This window comes from Heptranchias perlo, chromosome 12 (genome assembly GCF_035084215.1).
Source record: "Heptranchias perlo isolate sHepPer1 chromosome 12, sHepPer1.hap1, whole genome shotgun sequence".
Lineage (NCBI taxonomy): Eukaryota > Metazoa > Chordata > Chondrichthyes > Hexanchiformes > Hexanchidae > Heptranchias > Heptranchias perlo.
In genome coordinates this window covers 54046190-54060292 of record NC_090336.1, presented here as the reverse complement: position 1 = coordinate 54060292, position 14103 = coordinate 54046190, and positions in this window count along the sequence as shown.

The window sequence follows — 14103 nt, the reverse complement described above, 5'->3', positions numbered from 1 at the left end:
TAGTCTCACAAGTTTGCACTTCTCTGCCTTGAGTTCCACCTGCCAGCTCTCTGTTCGTTACCTTCCACATAACGAATCTTTGTTTTGAAATAAATGATGTAAATAAATATGTATATTATTGTGGGAAAGTAACCCAGCCAGTTCAGGCATAATTCTTTTTTGAATTATCTTGGTACAGATATATTGCTGTATGGTTAAGAGTCCGGAAATGTTAGGACATAGGCAGATAAAGGAACATACAGTTATTGTCCAGGTCCCTTTGGATTATTGAAATCTGGCATCGTGATTTTGGTGTCATCTGCAAACTTGGACAATTTTGTTATCCTTCCTCCTACAATCTTCAGGCTTATAAAACCAAAGCTTAATGTCAATAAATCACTACTGCCTGATTAACCTCTTTTATTCTTTTCAATGATTACCTGCTCTTTTACTCTTTTCAGTCATTGTGGTGTGCCGCAGCACGGGTCTTGACTATTTCCCTTGATTTTGACAATTAAAAATATTTTTCAAATTAACTTTTAAAAACTTCACACTCCCTTTCTTTTGTTGCCAAAGCATAATTATGAAACATAAGACAGTTTTGCACAATAACTGTATGTTCTTTTATCTGCCCATGTCCTACCATTTCTGGACTCTTAACCACACAGCAATATATCTGTACCAAGATAACTCAACAAGAATTATGTCTGAACTAGCTGGGTGATTTTCCCGCAACAATATACATATTTCTTTATATAATTTATTTCAAAACAGATTCTTTATAAGGAAATGATTTAAATGAATTTGAAATATTCAACAACTCTTGTCCCTTAAGAGATGAAAGTGCCTCTTTAGGTAGAAATGCATTTGTTTCTTAATTTTTAAGTATTGTTTTTCTTGGAACGTCATTCCACTACAAAACAAAATGGGCACCTGTCAAATAAAACACAATAGGATTACAATAATGATAAGAATATTAAGAATGCCCAAGGCACTATTTGTATTGGCTATGCCCTGAACTTTCAATAATTCCGCATCAATAGTATGCCAGAGTTCTAAACCCCAGAACCATTACTAAAAACATGAAACACGAACAAATGTTATCTGTTTTTAATATAACGGGTCAGTTGCTGTCTTTTCTATGTTTCTACCTCTCTATCTCTGTTTTTTTTTTGTTTGTTGTTTTTTTTGGTGATTTGTATATTCTGAGACCTTGCAGGTAACACCTGTCTGTCTGCACACTGATTGCCTTGGCAACGGGCAGTTGAAAAAACTGTCTGTACTCACCAAGCATTGTTCTGTGAATTATAAATGCGATTTCATTTCGAGGATTTCATTTCGTTCAGCTGAGGAAGGAGGAAGCCTCCGAAAGCTTGTGAATTTAAAATAAAATTGCTGGACTATAACTTGGTGTTGTAAAATTGTTTACAATTGTCAACCCCAGTCCATCACCGGCATCTCCATATCATAAAAACATGAGAGTAGATTCACTGCTCTCCCGATGGTTGGGGGTTTATGCTTGGAGAGAATATAAGTCAAATAACTAATTTTATCACAACCCCACTAAAGTGCCTTTACGTTGTCGTTGGGTGCATTGACACTGCAACGTTAGCATTGCTGCAAAGCAATTTCCACCTTGTAGCAGTGCTAAAATGCAGTATACACCACAGTCAGGTCCCAACCTTACTCCCGACCTCAACGGTGAGAGAGTCCCTGGAAGAGGCGGTCCCACACTGCTTGGGTGTGACGCTGCATGAAGTATAACTCCAGGGCTATGTCAAACACAGTTTGAAAAGGGCTCAATGCAAGCCTGGGTGGCTGTATCACCCATGGCCTCAGTGGGTAGCTCTCTCGCCTCTAAGGCAGAAGGTTGTGGGTTCAAGCCCCACTCTAGAGGCTTGAGTACGGAATCCAGGCTGACACTCCAGAGAAGTACTAAGGGAGTGCTGCACTGTCGGAGGTGCCGTCTTTTGGATGAGATGTTAAACCGAGGACCCGTCTGCCCACTCAGGTGGATATAAAAAAATCCCATAGCACTATTTCGAAGACGAGCACAGGAGTTATCCCTGGTGTCCTGGCCAACATTTATCCCTCAACCAACCCCACTAAAACAGATTATCTGGCCATTATTGCATTGTTGTTTGTGGGATCTTGCTGTGTGCAAAAATGGCTGCTGCATTTTCTACACTACAGCAGTGACTACACTTCAAAAAATAGTTCATTGGCTTTGGGACGTCCTGAGGTTGGAAAGATGCTATATAAATGCGAGTCTTTCTCTTAAGCACATTTTTGGAGTTGATTTAAGCATTTAGAAAGTGTGGACTGTGCCATACTCATTCTCAAAATAATCCCCAGTCAGGAAGGGTCTTGGACCAATAGCTTCAGTAAAGAGGCACCCTTACACAGCACACAATTGCAAACAAAAAAGATTTGGCTACATAATTTTGGAGTGGCCCCCCAAAAGTTTGTCGTGTGATCCAAGTAGCAACAACAACAAGTTGCATTTATATAGGGCCCTTAGCATAGTAAAACGTCCCAAGGCGCTTCAGAGGAGCGATTATAAAACAAAATTTGACACCGAGCCACATAAGGAGATATTAGGCCAGGTGAACAAAAGTTTGGTTAAAGAGGTAGGTTTTCAGGAGCATCTTAAAGGAGGAGAGAGAGGTAGAGAAGCAAAGAGGTTTAGGGAGGGAATTCCAGAGCTTCGGACCTAAGCAGGTGAAGGCACGGCCGCCAATGATGGAATGATGAAAATCAGGGATTCTCAAGAGTCTAGAATTGGAGGAGCGCAGAGATCTCGGAGGGTTGGAGGGCTGGAGGAGATTAGCGAGATAGGGAGGGGCGAGGCCATGGAGGGATTTGAAAACAAGGATGAGAATCTTTAAATCACTGGTGGCCAGACCGGGTAGTAGTTAGTTTAGTATTTCAACATAGATACAGTCTAGATTGTAAAAAAAATGAAATATTTGCTGAACAGATTTTAAGGCAGTGAACACCAAACAAGTGCCCCCTGGGATAGCATTGTTTGGGCCAAGTTTACAGTATTTGAAACAGGTATGTAGCCACGCTCTGGGTAATCAAACAGCTTCACTGGAATGCTGACAGGAGTAGAACTAAGTTTCAAAAGAAAGAAAAATTCCACATCCAGGAAGTCAATACTGAAGAGGATTAGGACTTACAAAGAAAACAAATTTATTCAGCCTCTTCGATCAGCATTCTTAATAAGTTTTGTTGGTTTTTCTCATCAAACGTGCAAGCACTTGCACTGAACCATTATTGAATCAGGTCATAGATCAGATTACAGTTTCTTCTTTTCAGATATATTACTACAGGGGCATGTGCAACATCTGTTTGAGTAACATTTTTTTTTTGACTGAGCCAGGTCAAGAACCTCCAAGGAAATTTGGCCCCATTGATTATACCTGGAGAGGGCGTGTTGCTCATGTCCTCCTTTGTAACATCGCCCCTCTCCGCCCCTGCTTCGGCCCATCCACTGCCAAAACCCAATTCTCCTAGCCAGCATCCCATCCTCCACCCTCTATAAACTTCAGCCTCTCCACTTCCCTCCCCTCCATTAAGAACCTCCTTAAAATCCACCTCTTTGACCAAGCTTTTGGTCACCCCTCCTAATATCTCCTTCATTGGCATCAATGTTTGTCTGAATACACTAATGTGGAGCACCTTGGGATGGTTTTCTATGTTAACGGCATTTTATAAACACAAATTGCTGTTGTGAGTACTTGGAGGAAGCAGTCATTCAGAATATTTACTATTTTGTGCTTGTCCTCAGTTTCAAGCCCATTTACATCATTTAGGCCTTTCACCTCTTCTCGGACTGCCTCCCTAGAATCATAGAATCTTACAGAGCAGAAGGAGGCCATTTGGCCCATCATGCCTGTGTCGGCTCTTTGAAAGAGCTATCCAATTAATCTCACTTCCCCCCTTGCCTTTTGCAAATTATCTTAAATTGTCTTCTTACTGTTGTAGCACTGAAATTTTTATTAATTGTTGCGTAACTTCTGCTAGCATGCTTCTTACCCCAGATAGCATAACACTAACACAAGCTTGGATTTCTTTTTTGTATTCGAGATGTCTAACCAGAGTACATTTTGTAGTTTGCTTCCTCCCTCAGGGTCGACTTTATTTACTTCCCATTACAAGCTGTATAGACTTTTGCAGGAGTTGTCCTGTAAGATGTGTTTTAAGTGACCATCCTTTGTCTGCGTGACCAGGTAGTGAATACCAGCAAGCTGTTCAACCCAATTCTGTCCTCACTCCACACTTCCAATGGGGTTCACTGAATAGAAACCAGAAGCAGCAACCCTGGTTGATATTCCCGTTCTCTAGCCTATGAACCCAGAGACCGCACTCCACTAGACCAAGGAAATTTAAAAAAAATTTGCCACTGTTGCCCCTTCTATAAACAGTGACCATTCTTTAGGGTTGCCGACTCTGGTTGGACATATTCCTGGAGGTATCGTCACATGACCCTCCCACCTCGAACCAGCCCACCCCCACGCTCCCGCCATTGGTTGCTCGACATTTCGATCCTCACGAGGCACCGCCTTCCCACGCTAATTGGAAAGCAAACAGACCCTCCTTTGTCAGCCAAAGAGCGGTTATCCCCTCAGCTCCAATCTTTTTATAACTAATAAATGAAAGTATTCAAAGAAAATGAAAATGAAAAACTTTAGTTTTAATGCCCCAATAATTTTTCTGGAAGCACCATGGGATCTTTTACATCACATGAGAGGGCAAACGAGCGGCGGTTTAATGTCTCATCCAAAAGATGGCACCTCCGATAGCACAATACTCCCTCACTACTGTACTGGAGTATCAGCCTAGATTATGTGCTTAAGTCTCCTGGAAACTCCAGGACATTCCTGGAGGGTTGGCAACCCTACCATTCATCCACTTACCACTTGGTATTACACCAAAGTAAGGTGGCACTGTTCTTATGTGCTTTTGTGAACCAGTTACTATTTTTAAAGGGATGAATTGACTCGAAATAGTCTGTGCAAAAATTCAGGCATTTGAAATGAATAATGGACCTTTCTGCTGACTTTTAACTTATGCATCACTTCAGTTCGGATCTCTCTCTTTTCTTTCTGCCCACCTTCCTTGTTGAAGGCAATATGGCTGGGGCAGTGGTATTGAACAGTACAAAAGTGTTAGGCAAACAGGGTGCAGAGAAATGGGAGAGTTATCTGGAATTGAGTTACTTGGTTGCGATTCGCAGTTATGGTACTGGCCTAGCCACCTAGAGGGTGAGTGCAGGTCCCACCATAGCAAGCTGTGAAATTGAGTAAATCAAGTAATCTGAAAGTTGTCATATTGTTCTACAAACCCCTCAGGGAAAGGAATCTACCACCTTTACATGTGACTCCAGTCCCACACTATGTGGTTGACTCTTACTGTCCCCATTGAAGAGGCCTAGAAAACAATTTAATTGTGTGAGTGGTTCCACGGTAGCATGATTGCCTCTAGGAGTCAGAAGGCTGTGGGTTCAAGTCCCACTCCGGAGACTTAAGCACATAATCTAGGCTGATACTCCAGTACAGTAGTGAGGGAGTATTGTGCTATCGGAGGTGCCATCTTTTGGATGAGACATTAAACCGCCGCTCGTTTGCCCTCTCATGTGATGTAAAAGATCCCACGGTGCTATTTGAAGAAGAATTCTCCCTGATGTCCTGGCCAATATTTATTCCTCAACCAACATCACTAAAACAGATTTTCTGGTCATTAACACATTGCTGTTTGTGAGACCTTGCTGTGCGCAAATTGGCTGCTGCGTTTCCTACATTACAACAGTGATTACACTTCAAAAAGTTGCTCATTGGCTTTGGGATGTCCTTAGGTTGTGAAAGGTGCTATATAAATGCAAGTTCCTTCTTTCTAGAGATAAATGCGGCCTTGCCAGCATCACCCACATCCTGAAAACAAAATAAAAGAAATTAGCAATTGGTTCATTTGTAAAAACGAGTTCAACGAGTACTTGTTGCATGAGGGATTAAACGTTTACCAGCCCAGAATCTGATGAAACAAAATAAATGCACAAAGGAGATAGAATTACAGTACAAGGTACATCGGTATGAGAGGCAAAATGGATTGAGAAGGGGGTCTACATCACAGGAGCAAACCAGATGAGGCAAATTGCCTGCCCCGGATCCTTATTTTCTTAAGTTCTCAGCTTCCTGTGTAACTGATTCCTCTTAAAAGAGGTAGATCTGGCCTCCAATATAGAATGCTGTATTACAACTTGACACTGAATTCTTGGACGAAATGTAATACTACTATTTAAATTGGTCTGTAGGAGTACCACTATATATAGGCAGAATTCATCTTGGCAAGACTCTGATGGTCATGGGAGCCAGCTTGTGTGCGAACACACAGGGGTTTGCTGATCATTGTTTTGTCTGGGGTAACCTGAGCACAGAATATGTGAGGCATTCTCCGAGTGGGTTTTGAGGAAGGGATGGGCCGTAATTCACAGAAGCCAAATGCAAGGGATTCAGGGCAAATAAACAGAACAAGAACTTTTCTGAAAGAGCCAATGACCTGATAAAGTCAGTCAGCCAGATCAGAGGAAACAGCTCTGGGGGGGAAAAACATTCAGCAACTAAAACAAACACAGTAAAAGGTCAAATGATTTACTTCCTACAATAGGGAGTAACACAGACATAAGACAAAGAGGGTGTCACATCAACTTCTCAAGTCACATTTCATGTCATGATCAGTCACTTCATTTCGGGATTCCTTTTCTTAGTGAGTAACAGAGAAACATGTTTTATCATGCATTTCTGGGTTAAATGTTAGCAAATAATGTTTCACTGGCTGCCTGTAAGTTTAATGCTATAGTTACCGAACACAGCTTTGAAGAGCTAACATGCTATTGGCTCAGACCCTATCCTTCTTTAATTAATAAATGTCGGACGTGCCGTCTTTCGGCTGAGACGGTAAACCGTCTGCTCCCTCAGGTGAACGTGAAAGATCCTGCGGAACTACTCGAAGAAGAGCTGGGGAGGTTCTCCCGGTGTCCTGGTCAACATTGATCCTTCAACCAACACCTAAAACAGAGGATCTGGGTCATTTATTTCATTGCTGTTTACGGGACCTTGCTGCCGCACTTCCTACATTACAACAATGCTTCATTGGCTGTGAAGCACTTTGGGATGTCCAGAGGTCATGAAAGGCGCTGTATAAATGCAAGCCTTCCTTTAATGCCCCATTTGTACTGTGCCAACTGATTCGATGTTAACTGCATTTCCAACAGCAATGCAAGTGGCCTTACATTTTCATAAGCGTTGAATGGGGGAAGGCAGTGTTCCACACATCCAAGCTCAAACGTATGCACGCAGCACACAGCACTGATTTCCAGTCTCCAACTGTCTGAGAGTTTTGCAATTATTGAAATGAGATGACAATCATTAAAGATTGAACAGTAAGTCATTTGCTTTTCTCTCCTTTTCACGTGTCGTCCCAGAGGGTGACTGACCCTCTGTATAGACGATTAAGGGGTGATCTAATTGAGGTGTTTAAGATGATTAAAGGATTTGCAAGGGTCGGTAGAGGGAAACTATTTCCTCTGGTGGGGGAGTCCAGAACAAAGGGGGCATAACCTTAAAATGAGAGCTGGGCTGTACAGAGGTGATGTCAGAAAGCACTTCTTCACACAAAGGGCAGTGGAAATCTAGAACTCACTCCCCCAAAAAGCTGTGGAGGCTGGGGGTCATTTGAAAATTTCAAAACTGAGATTGATAGATTTTTGTTAGGTAAGGGTATTGAGGGGATATGGAACCAAAGAGGGTAAATGGAGTTAAGATACAAATCAGCCATGATTTAATTGAATGGCGGAGCAGGCTCGAGGGGCTGAATGGCCTATTCCTCTTCCTAAGTTTCTATGACCCTTGCTGGGGTACAGCCCTGCAGCCACTGGCAGCCCTGCTCACCTCGCCCCTGGGGCCATTCTGCATGTTTGCGCTGAGATATCAGGCGGCAGCATGGTTTTGAACTGTGGGCACAGCGCAGACAAATCCACATCACACAAGTGCATTTTACAGCAGGAGGAACTGCAACAATCAGAGCGGAAACCCCACCTGGTAGAAACATATTGCTTTCTACATGAATATATAGGATTGTCAGGCATTTATATTCTCTTGAACTGAAAACATTTTGCAGCCAGGAGCTCCACAAAAGTTGGCCATCACGATGCCAATCTGCCACAATTTTTAGATTAGCCGTGTTTCTTCATAAAGATAAAAAAGAACTTGCATTTATTGTAGCACCGTACACGACCTCAGGACGTCCCAAAGCGTTATACAGCCAATGAAGTACCTTTGAAGTGTAGTCACTGTTGTAATGTAGGAATCTCAATTGGATTTTTAAATTGATGAGAGAAAACTATTTATGAAAAATTATGGCAGAGTCCTTAAAAAGCCTCTATTTTGAATGGCTTTGTTCCGCAACATTTTTTTTTCTCTCTATAAAGTGCTACAGCCCTCTTAACCGAGATTTAGGTCAGGATTCAGTGTGAAGATGTAAATGACATAAAACAGAGTTTCTGGAATGTAAAAATTAGCGCATCAGAGATTTTTGTAGGGCAAATCCCCGATTAACATCTCTATAGTAATTTGCTTCATTCTTTCAAAGTAATTTCACAGATCAAAGGATGCTTCCAACTATTTCGGTTGAGTGCTGCAAGACAATTTCTGCATGCCACTGTTGCATACTTTTGAAAATCACGCTAGTCTGGCCACTTGAGCAGTGTAGCTTACCAGCTCTTATACAGTCCTGTGACTTTGGGCAAGGGTTTCCAGGATCATTTGACATGACTTCCAAAAACTTCCTTGTGACAATTTTCATCAGCTCTCGTTCGCAGCTCACTATTTAAAAATGACTTGCGGCAGAAGAATGTCTTTCTGCCAAAGGGGTAGAGGGGAAAGAAAACCCGATCAGCCACCTCACCGTGAGCAAGCTGCACGAACGCCAACGGATGCAACACGTCAGTGGTGCAAAAAGAGCGCTGCTCCTGTCACTCATTGCGGGAAGAGGCTTAGGTTATGTCAATGATGGAGCAGGAGCAATTTTGCAGAAGACTCAAAACAATTTTGAAATATCAACAATGTGTTGTGCTTAGTATTGGAACATCTCGGTGACTTGTTTTCATTGTTTGCAACTTTTTTGCAGCTTTTCCTATATTACAACACTTCAAAAAATGTACTTCATTGGTGTAAAGCACTTTGGGATGTCCTGAGGTCGTGAAAGGCGCTATATAAATGCAAGTTCTTTCTTTTTACTTACTTTTGTCTACAATCTCCCTATTAAGGGGGAGTCTCCCTCCTCACAGCTTTCTCTCTTTTGAAACGGGACGTCACAGAAAGCATCGTGTCGTCTGTGTTTTATGTTGTTGGCTGAACCTGGACCAACATAGGCACTGAAGCTGCAGGAAGTCCGCCTTTCACTCAGCTGCCATCCCAGCTGATGGAGCCTGTGAGAAAACAAGGACTGTAAACATGGGAGAAAGCATCATGGGTATTGCAAATTAATAAATGCCTAAGGAGTCAAATAATGTATAAGAAAACTGCAAAAAATTAGCTACAGTTTCAAAAATTATACACAGTATTTTTATGTAATGTACACAATATGTCCTTGGCTTCAAGATACTTTACCAATTTTTGATTGAAATTATATTGGTTTGTGCCATAAAATCTGCTTACATGGAGGTGGTATTTGCCCTTCCAATTCTCCCACAGTGATCTGCTGTGAAGGTGACCTTCGGGTACGTGTATTCTCTGTCACAGAACCAACTAGTGCCAGTGCCAGTCTGTTATAAACCCTTTGAGTGCTGAGGAATTTACAATATAACCACATAAAACTTTTCTCAATAAAGATACTGGAAGGTAGGTTAAAATCTGAATCTGACTAATCTCCCTCTCTGAATACAAAAGAGACAAGTTTCTTCCTCACTCCCTCATCTTATTCGCATTGTCTCAAATAGTGGCATATATCCATTAAATGCTGCTTAAGAATGTATAACTGAGGCTACACACACACACACACACACAGAGTAATTTTAACCCTACCCACCTGGTGGTAAACTGATAGGATCGGGTCGAATGCTGGTTTTACACTCCGCCAATTTTACTCTCTATTCACGTCAATGGAGAGTAAAATCTAGCAGGTGTAAAACTGGTGTTCGACCCGATCCTGTCAGCTTCCCGCCACGCGGCTCATGTTAAAATTATGCCCTCAGGTTTGAACACTGACATTCTCCACAAAATCACTTCCCAATCTCAAGCTGGAGATATCTGGAAATGTACCATGTAGGGTTCAGGGATTTGTGAACTTGGCTCAGTTTGGATACTTGGACTAAGATTGGTAATCATGGTAAAGGAACAACTTCCTTATCACATGCTCAGGACATCCCAAAGCGCTACAGGTCACTGATTTTGTTTTTTTAAGTGCTGTCACTGTTGTTCTGTAGGCAATGTGCACAGCAAGATCCCAGAAATAGCAAACAAGATGAATGCCCAGTTAATCTGCTTTTTATGTGATATTGATAGAGGGATGAATGTTGACCAGGACACCAAGAGAATTCCTTTCTTTTCTTTGAATAATGCCATGGCATCTTTTACATCTGCCTGAACAGGCAAACAGGTCCACAGTCTCAATTTAATGTCTCATCCAAAAAGACTACATCTGCGATAATGCAGCACTCCCTCAGTTGTACACTGAAGTGTCAGCCTAGATTCTGTGCTCAAGTCTCAGCGTGCAGCTGAATCCATATCCTCTGACTCAGCAGCAAGGGTGCTACCAATGGAGCCAAGCTGACACTCAACTCAAAACAGTAATAAAACGGCTGATTTTAGCTCCTGGCAGGAGTGGACAGCAAACCCCCGTGGGAGAGAGAGAGAAAAAGAAAGAAAAGAGAAAAGGAAAGAAAGTCATCCCAAAGCAATTTACAGTCAATGAAATACTTTTGAAGTGCAGTCACTGTTGTAATGTAGGAAACACGGCAGCCAATTTGCGCACAAGGTCCCACAAATAGCAATGAGATAAATTACCAGATCATCAGGTTTTGGTGTTGACGGCCTGGCGGATTTTAACTGCTGGTGCTCATTTGAATCCCGCCGGTCAGCTGCTGGGCCATTTCTGGTGGAAAATTGGCAACTGGCCTGTGGGGAAGAACAAAAATCGGACGGCCAGAGGTTGCCCACTGACATCAGAAGAAGGCCGCCAGCTGTACCAGCGGCGTTAAAATTGCAGATCAGCGGGAACGGAGCGGGAAATGGAGCCGTTCCATTTTAACTGCTCCCCCAATCGGGAAGAGTTAAAATCACCCCCTAAAGAATGCATATTAAATGTGCGATAGCTGGTTGTGCTTTTGCATCTGGTGCAGTGGAGGAGGGAATGTTAGATGATCTTGCACTAGATGTGATTCTCTGTTGTCTCCCAATGTTTTGAAGTTTAAAAGATCTGTTCCAATAATTGAGAGTATTTTGAAACAGTTTGAGCCAAATCAAAATCCTGAACTTTACATGAGTTCAGGCAGTGAGCTCAGCTTGATACATCTTTTATTGAGAGAGGGAAGGAGAATAAATAAACAAACCCTCTGCTGGCTGTTTATAGAGGAACAATGGTGGTCTCTAGGAATAAGAACACTGCCAGACTGTGGTGTCAGAGATGGCACAGGGATCTAATATAGAGGAGAAAATATCTGAAGACAGAATCACTGTGGTTTCTGACTGGTGGAATCCACGTTCTGCTGTTTAAAAGAGAAAGAAGTCAAAATAAAAGATGTGCTTGTAGTTACATAGCACTTCACTGCAACAAAACATCTCAAAGCACCCCACACAATGAATTACATGGCACCATGCTGCACCAGTGTTCCCCAAAAGTAGTGAGATTCAATTTGTTGTGGCAAAATGGATTTTAACTATGTGGCCTGAGTGAATTTTTCAACTTATATATATATAAAATTGTACTTTCATTTATTGAAATGTATAAATGGAAAGTTAGTTTTCAGCCTACAACTTCAGGAGCCTGAGTGTATCCCGAGAGCTACCTTCACCAAACAATACAAAACGGTAGCATCTTCTGAAGTTATTAAGCATTTTTGGTCTTCCACAAGAAATTATCGTAAATTTTATCTTCTTGCAGAAAGTTCCAGACATTTGATTACCTTCTGCAGCCTTTAGGTGTCCCCAGGACTATTTATGATCTTTGGACTCCTCTTCCAGCCACAAAATCACACTTCCAACAAGAATTATCAGGAGGACGGAACTTACCCAATTTATCCCTCCCTGACCCAGGAATGCTGAAGCAAGTTACAACTTTCCTATCCCTTTCCCAGCTGAGACGAGCTAATTCAGGACTAACTGGGAATTCGACCTGGAATTTTCCTGTTCTGTATGGTTGAACCATTTAACGTCCAACTCTAACTCAGACTAAGTAGATTGGACCCAAGGTTGAGTTAGATGGACTGGACTGGATAGTCCCCCAAACCTATGAAAAAATCTGAAGGGAGGCCCAATTTACCAACTGGTAATGGAGTATTATTGCTGCCTCAGAATGATGGCACAGTACAATACATAAATGCAAACAAGATGTAACACAAAATATACAATATTGCTAAGTTACACCATTAACATTTTTAAAAATGGTCATAGTTTCAAATTGATGTCAGTTATCATGACTGAGATGGTTAGACCCAAGACTTTAGGTACTTCACATACACTCTAAACATTGACCTTATTAGCCAACTTGTAGTTTCCGAAAGGAAAGTTTTATTTTTCAGTAATAAAGAACTATGGAATATGTCAATAAGAATCAAAGTGTTCATTTTATATAAACTTCTGACAAAACAACAACACCTTTTCAACATGAAGCAAATTTATAATGTGGAATGATGAGAAATTGCTTATCAAGTCAAAAGCACAACATTCATGTTAATAGCATGAGTGACACAATGGATCAGCGAAAATGTCTCAAGTTGTGAACTGACTTTATAGTGAAGTTAAAATATTGCTGTTTATTTAATGGTGACTTGTGGTCAAGAGCCAAAATATTGTTCTGATGTGAGGAAAACTGACCCTTGTGTAAGGGTGTTAGCTTTGATGGACTTCAGTAACTTTAATCTTTTGTGTGCTAAATCCAACAGTAAATGGAAGGTCACAATTTCAATCCATCAAATTTATGATGAAGAACTTAACTGTGTAGTCCCTGAAGTATGGAGTCGGTTGTTAAGAGTGCTCCGTTCCAAGTCAGAAGATTGTGACTTCAAGTCCCAGGTTGCCTATCACTCCAACTCACTTGCCTTCATTCAGTGATTTTTTTTTATCAGTTGTCAACTGGGCCACAGGATGGAGCAACACAAGACTTTCTTTCTGAAGGGGGAGATAAAAGGCAAAGAACATAGGCCAGTTTGCTCTCCAGGCATCAGCCTTGGTTCAGTTGGTAGCACTCTCACCTCTGAGTCAGAAGGTTGTGGGTACAGGTCCCATTCCAGAGACTTGAGGCCCCCGTCTGCCCTCCCAGGTGGGCGTAATAGATCCCATAGCACTAATTGAAAAAGAGTTCTCGGCCGGTGCCCTGGCCAATATTTTTCCTTCAATCAACATCACTAAATCAGATTGTCTGGTTAGAATCTCATTGCTGCTTGTGGGGTCTTGCTGTGCGCAGATTGTCTGCTGTGTTTCCTACATTACAACAGTGACTTCACTTCAAAAGTACTTCTTAGGCTGTAAAGCGCTTTGGGACATCCTGAACTTGAGCTTATAAATGCAAGTTCTTTCTTTCCTTGGATTGTAGCCTCTGTTGACTAATCATAAAGGTGCATTAATAGCAAACCATTAATCAGCCTATCCCAGCCTCCTGAGAAGGAGTAACAGCAAACAGCAAAACTATATGGAAAAAGAGATAAATATGATTGGGGAGGAGACCACAGTCCCAATATCATCATTCCTAAATGATTATTGTTAAGATTCATAGTACTAATATATTGGTAAGCAACAGGATAATAATCCCTAGTACGTTAATTATGTTACAGAACATTCTTTATTTAAATTTCATGTCATGAAAATCTGTGAATAGATTTCAAACTCCTGAAAAAAAACTTTCAGA